A 7020-nucleotide genomic window follows, 5' to 3' on the forward strand; every position below is an offset into this window, starting at 1 on the left:
AATATTTTGGTGGAGAACTTGTTGAATGCCTAGTTTCCCATTTTACACATACAGGTTTGCTATTTCTGGCTAACACACTGTAACTGAGCAAGGCAAAAATATAAATACAACCCATAAGAAAAAAAGCCATGCATTTTATTTTGACATATTTGGTGATTAAATGTATGTATTAAAAGTATTTAAATGAGTGGAAGCCTTTAACAAAAAAGATTTGTTATTATGGACCTTGCTGTTGCAAATCAGCAAGTTTGTAACCTGTAACTCTATGCGTTACATTAACGCTCAGCTTGGACTCCTGCTTTACTTGCACTGCCATACTTGCACAATGATCACCTGCACTGTTGTATTGCTCTTGCATCTTATACTGCTCTATACTTACTCTCACTCACTTAAAACTGTGCACATATATTTATATTATATTGTAGATATGTTTATACTGTTTAATTTGTATTGTATTGCACCGACTACGCCAAAACAAATTCCTTGTATGTCCAAAAACGTACTTGGCAATAAAGCTTTTCTGATTCTGATTCTGATGTGGTTAAACTGGTTCTGTGCTCAACCAGTTGTTTGTGTCTTCTACTGGTACTGGTACCACTGTTCTACATGGTGAGAATAAAACAGTTCCCCTGTTGGAGAGTTGCAGTGATTCAGGTTCAGTCACTGCAGCAGCTACTTGGTTTGATGTTCTGCTTGAGTACTTGTAAGAAACAGACAGGATGAAGGGTTGATACAGCCATACAATCAAGTGTCCCTGAATGTCTTCTGCAGTAAAATTTGGGGTTTGTAACAAAATCAGAAGAGAATTACGGTATTAGGGCAGATTTTGAAAAGTTCACTGACTGTCTAGCAGCATCAGCATATCCCTGCCTGTCTGTCTGGATAGAGTTTAAGCCAACAAAACTATTCTCACAGAGCCTTTCTTTGGCATGCGTGAATATTTAAACATTGCGCTATAGTGTATAAAGCAAACATGAACGAGACTTGTTAAAGTGATTAATGATGTTTATTGCAATATTGAAGTTATGTATAAATAATGCAGAGTAACCCATATGTTCAGTCGGCAGCCCGGGTGATTGTCTGAAGAAGGGGAAAGACTGATTGGAAGAGCTCAGGTAATACTGTAGTAAGTGAATTATGGATAGAATATATCTTATTTGCAAGATGAGTCATTCTAGTGCTGGGGAAGAACCGTGGATAAAGTGGTAACTGAGTTTGGCAGAAGTCAGTTGAGTAATGGTATGTTCTGGAGTTTTGTAAGTTTTCCAGGCGAGTACAACAGTGATGCCTCACACAACCATAAACTGCCCTTTGTGCTGTGCCATCACTAAATGAAAATGGAATTCTGTGTAAGAAAACAGAAAAAGTCAAAAATTCTCCAAACGTATATGTCATGATGGGTTCTGAACCAGGAGACTCTGGAGCAGCACACCAGAGAGACAGGAGCACTGGGTAGGACTGGTTTAATTTGGGAGACATGAAAAGTAGGATTGGACTCTGAGGTGAGAGGGAAGCTTGAGACGAACAGATGAAGGACTGATGATTCGGTCAACTTTGAAGGGGCCCAGGAACCTTGGAGCAAGTTTGTGGGAGTAGGCCTTGAGGGGGAAGTTTTTAGAAGAGAGCCATACCTCTTGACCTGGGACGTAGTTGGGTGCCAGTCTCCTCCTCAAATCAGCGTGGCGTTCGGTGGTAAGTGATGATTATTGTAGTGCAGCCTTAGTGAGATTCCAGGATCTTTTGAACCGGTTAAAATTGACTCTGACTGAGGGCAGAATAGGCTCAAGACAGGAGGATGGGAGGAGTGAGGGTTGATAGCCAAGAAATGCCTCGAAAGGTGAAAGGTGAACCAGGGTGACCAGAAAAACAGGGAGCATGGGCCTAATGTATGACTTGTGATGTGGTGGCTGATGGAATGTAGAGACGATTAGGGGGTCCTTCTCCAGGATCAGGCTTGTTAGCTTGAGCTCTGCGGACACGTTCCTCGATTCCCAAAGTGAGGGAACTGACGACACAGGTCTGTGGAACGATTGTCTCAGGCTCAGGATCATTGTCATCAGGGTAGAACAGGTGAGAAAGTGAATCAGGTTTGATATTCTTGGAACCGGGTCTGTAGGTAATGGTGAAGTTAAACCTGGAAAAGAACAGGGAACAATGGGCTTGGCGAGAGTTGAGTCTTTTGGCAGGTTGGAGGTAGGCCAGATTTTTGTGGTCAGTCTAAATGATTATGGGATCAGATGTGCCTTCCAGCTAATGACATCACTCTTCTAGGGCCAACTTATTGGCCAATTCCCAGTCCCCCACATCATAGTTCTTCTCGCCGGGGGTGAATCGTTGGGAGAAGAAGGCACAAGGATGGAGTTTGTCGTCAGCAGTTGATTTCTGGGAGAGAACAGTGTCAAGTCCGGTATTGGAGGCATCCACCTCCAAAACAAACTGGAGTTTGGGGTCAGGGTGCACTAAGATGGTTGCTGAAGAGAACCTTTCTTTGAGGCTCAGGGATGCCTCTTCTGCATGTGGGGTCCAGTGAAAGGGAACCTTCGTAGATGTGAGAGCTGTTAGGGGGGAAGCCAGAAGACTGACGTTTCTGATGAACCTGCAGTAGAAATTAGCCCTGGAATCTTCGAAGCTCCTTCCTGGAGTTGGATTTAGGCTAGTCCACTACTGCTTGGATCTTGCTGGGGTCTGCCTTTACCTGTCTAGGATAAAGCCCAAAAAAGTTATTTCCATGCCACTTTGCCCTGTAACACTGTAGATGAGCTGGTAGATAACTTTCATTCTAAAATCTTGGACATCATTGATTCAATAGCTAGAATTAAAGTAAAAGTCGTTTCTGGGAAGAAAATGTCTCCTTGGAGAAGTGCTCCACCAGTAAGAAGTGAAAAAAAGGAGTGTCGAAAAGCTGAACGCAGGTAGCGAAAGACTGGACTCCAGGTTTACTATATTATCTATAAAGAGAGACTATACAGATATAACCTACAACTGAAAATGCAAGGGAATCTTTCCTTTCTGAGATCATCAGCAAAAACATTAACAATGCTCGTGTATTATTTGCCATGGTCGACAGGCTAATAAACCCTCCCGTAACTGTAGCAGCTGAACTCCACTCTGCCAGGGCCTGCAATGAATTTTCTAACTTCTTCACTGAAAAAACCCAAAAGATCAGAGGGGCAGTCAGCACATCCACATCAACTCTAATACAAAAGTTGTCTCCAACTAGAACTGATTTTGACCAAATTTCCCAATTTCACAAAATAAACTGCCAAAACTTAGAAGAAATTGTACAGCAACTAAGCTCTTCTTCCTGCTGTCTCAATGTGTTACCCACAGCTTTCCTTAAGAAAACTTTGCCCGTAATAACATCTGATTTAACACAAATAATAAACACGTCCCTTTTGTCAGGTGTTTTCCCCTAGGCACTGAAAACAGCAATTATCAAACCTCTATTGAAAAAGAGAAGCTTGAACAAGCTGCTACTACAGAACTACAGGCCTATCTCAAACCTCCCCTTCATCTGTAAAATTATTGAAAAAGCTGTGTTTCAGGAGTTAAACAACTTCCTAACAATGACCAACCGCTTCGATGTCTTCCAGTCAGGCTTCCGTGCTCACCACAGTACAGAGACTGCTCTTGTCAAGGTGTTCAATGACATCTGTATAAATGCAGACTGTGGAAGAACCACAATGCTGGTATTATTGGACCTTAGTGCAGCATTCGACACTGTTGATCGCTCCATTTTATTAGAGCGCCGGAAAAACTGGATCGGTCTTTCTGGTACAGCACTTAATTGGTTTAAATCCTACTTGAAGGACAGGGACTTTTTTGTGTCAGTAGGTAACTTTACATCAGAGACCACAAAAATCACATGTGGTGTTCCCCAAGGATCCATTTATGAAGTCTCTTAAGACGTTGTTCATTAGGGCCTGGAATACTGCAGGTGCGTTGGTTAAATCAAAACACATGACCAAATATTCAAAATGCCCCAGTGGGGTTTTGAATGCCGTGTTCAGCTCGTTCCCTTCTCTGATTCTGACCAAATGAAGACAGGACACATAACAATGCTCACTCCATGATTCAATGCGTGAGTCAGACCAATTTAAATGAGGATTGTAGAGTTTAAGCAAAGGGTGACCTTACACAATTTGCACCTCTTTTATGAGGAAGACAAAAAATGAAATGTGTTCTTAATGGTTACTGGAGGCAATGGGTTTCCAGAAGGACCCTGTTTAATGGGCTGCCGTCGATGGCTGATACTTCTAATGGGTTGGCCAATTCAGTGACTGGCATTTTTAACTTCTCAAGCAGGTAAGGGCAGATTAGATTCTGTATGGCTCCTAAGATCAATAACAGCTAAGACAGGAACCTCGTTTTGTTTGAAACAAAGGAGCGATTTGAGTTGGAAACGGGGATGATCAAAAAATTGTGGAAGGGTCTGTCAGTTCCCCCGCTTCTACTGACGGGCTCTGTCTTTTGGCCGAACTGGGCAATGCTGACGGAAATGCCCGATTTCGCCGCAGTACAGACCTGATGTCATACGTCTGGATCTTTCTTCAGGTGTCAGGCAGGTCCGGCCAATCTGCATAGGTTCAACCTGGGGAGAGAGAACAACTGATTTACTCCTTATATCAGAGGCTTTCATAACAGCCTGAGGATTTAGTGACATCATCTTGGTTTGGTTTTTCCTTTCTGGTTGTCTCTCTCTTAGTCGATTGTCAATACGAATTGACAGGTTCACCATATCATCCAGGGTCTCGGACTCTTCTTGGCTTGCTAATTCATCCTTTATATTCTCATTTAGTGCATTTCTGAAAGCACCTTTCAGAGCTGGTTCATTCCATCCTTATTTGCCAGCCAGAGTTCGAAACTCTATGGTCATCTGAGCTACATAGCGCTGGTGCTGCTGGAGATGCCAAATCTTCTGAGCCACGGTTTCATCACTGTGTTTAAAGGAGTAGGTTTTTCTGAAGAGAGTTCTGTTCCAGATACTGAAAATGAGAGCTATGTTGACCCAGTAAGATGCCCCTCTGGTAGTATGCTGTGGAGTCTGGTTGTTCGGATTGTTCTGTCATGATAGGTTCTGAACCAGGAGACTCTAGAGCAGCACACTAGAGAGACAGGACAGGTTTAAACAAGTTTATTGAAATTGTGTTTTTGGGCAGTGTCAGGATTCCGTAGCCAGCAGGCTATAGGTATCGGATCACTAGGAGAAAGAGAGTGGTTACTATCATGCAAGTGGTTCTTATTGTTAAAGGTAAGAGTTCCAGGCTTACTTGTAGATGAGTGTGTTTGTTCTGAGGAGAAGTGAGCAAGCCATGAAGACTGAGGCAGACAGGCAAGTGTGCTGTGCGAGCAATTTCCGCCAGATGGTGAATAGAGTTGGAGGGTGGACAGGCAGGGCAGGTGAAGCGAAGAGCTATCTTGCAATCTGATAGTGTGGATTCAGAGCAGTCCTTGAACTGAGGTAAATTCACTGAAGTATTTACCATTCGGCAGGAGGCTGAACCACAGAGGGTTCTCCAGGAAGTAAGTTGCTGACTGCCAGCAAGGTAAAAGCCAGATCCAAGGAGAATTTATCCAGAGCAGGGTCTTGTTGACAGCATCCACTCAGCAGAGTAAAAAATCCGATGCCTACTCCAAGGTCTCAGCTGCTTAAGAAGCTCCTCATTGATTGCTCTTGATGCAGTCCAGCTGTGCGGCTGCACCTACCCTTCACACCCGGGTGGAGGAAAGGAGAAACAACAATCACACAGCAAGACAAACCTGCACACAGCTCCTTGGCCTGACTGTATTAACTTGGAGTCTGGTTCGATAACCTCCAAAATTGTTTCCATGAACAGAGCCTCAACCACTTCCTTAAAATACCCTGAGTGAAAATGATCATGTCTGTGTCGTGTTTTTTTTTTTTTTTTACGGATTTGACCGATATGCAGAAAAACGCTCAGGAGACAGAAGGAAAGTTTAACAGGTTTATTTCTTTGCAGGTCAGACTTATGAAACAGGACCGGGACTGGAAACACCAAACTGCGCAGAGAAGGAGGTCAGGTAAGTGAAGTGATGGTAGGTTTGAGATATTGAATAGTTTGTGATAATTCTTTGCTTACAGGAGAAGGAGTAGAGGTTGGTCCGGGGAGGCGTGACGTGGAGCTTGAGAGGTTGGTTCCGAAGAGGTTGGATCCTCAACTGCCGCTTAGCCTGAGAGGTTGGTTCCTGAGAGGTTGGATCCTCAATTGCCGCTTAGTTGAGGATCTGGTCTGAGGTAAGTAGTTGTTGCACTGGTGAGGTTTTGACTGAGCACTGAGAAACTCAGAGTTAGGTCGATAGTCTGTACAGAAAAGAGCACCTGGTGAGCTTTGAGGTTTGGTGGAGGGTTCGCTTGTCTGAGGCCTGGGAGTAAGAAGCTTGGGCTGTCAACTGGAGCTTGATTCTTCAGAGGTTCTTGGAAGCTCCAGTTTAGGGTTTTTGATGGGATCCGAACTGGATCCAGGAGACAGGACATAAAAGTCACCTGAAAGGAGCACAATGAAGGAATGAATACAACTATACTTTCAACGGGGTGAAAATTCAGTTGACAGCCAGAAGACGTTACCACAATGGCAAACACTCGGGCACTGGAATGATGACAGCCAAGCCTTCTTATTCTCCACAGCTGAATAAAATAGGGAGGACCTCTTAACCCTTGGCACCGGGCTCTGGCGGCATCTGATGGTGAAGCATGGTTAGTGGCAGACAACAGACAGAACACAGAACTCTCAGACTCTGACAGTCTGACAGTTTATCTGCTGTCAGACTCACTGTGTCACCTTTGTCCATTTGCTGATCGCATGTGCTGATCACTTATACTGAATTGAATGTGCCTCCCAAAACAAAAAAATAGTAAATTTATCCCAATATTGATAAAAAACAATGATGTCTACTTTTGTTAGTAAGTTTCTTGTTAGTTCTGATATGACAGTGCTCTCCTGGTTTTTGCCAAAGTAAAAATAAAAGAAAGAAAACATAAACATGCTATGGGTCCATATC

The 7020-nt window shown here is 43.5% G+C and overlaps 1 long non-coding RNA gene across 1 annotated transcript; it reads right to left on the reverse strand.

The window, feature by feature from the left end:
- Positions 1 to 1000: 1000 nt before the first annotated feature.
- On the reverse strand, positions 1001 to 5590 carry LOC124882356. Its single transcript, XR_007041879.1, has 3 exons — positions 5271 to 5590; positions 4525 to 4591; positions 1001 to 2699 (listed from the first exon to the last, which is right to left on the reverse strand). It is a non-coding gene; the product is annotated as an uncharacterized LOC124882356 (long non-coding RNA).
- Positions 5591 to 7020: the final 1430 nt, after the last annotated feature.

This window comes from Girardinichthys multiradiatus, chromosome 15, assembly GCF_021462225.1.
Source record: "Girardinichthys multiradiatus isolate DD_20200921_A chromosome 15, DD_fGirMul_XY1, whole genome shotgun sequence".
Taxonomy (NCBI): domain Eukaryota; kingdom Metazoa; phylum Chordata; class Actinopteri; order Cyprinodontiformes; family Goodeidae; genus Girardinichthys; species Girardinichthys multiradiatus.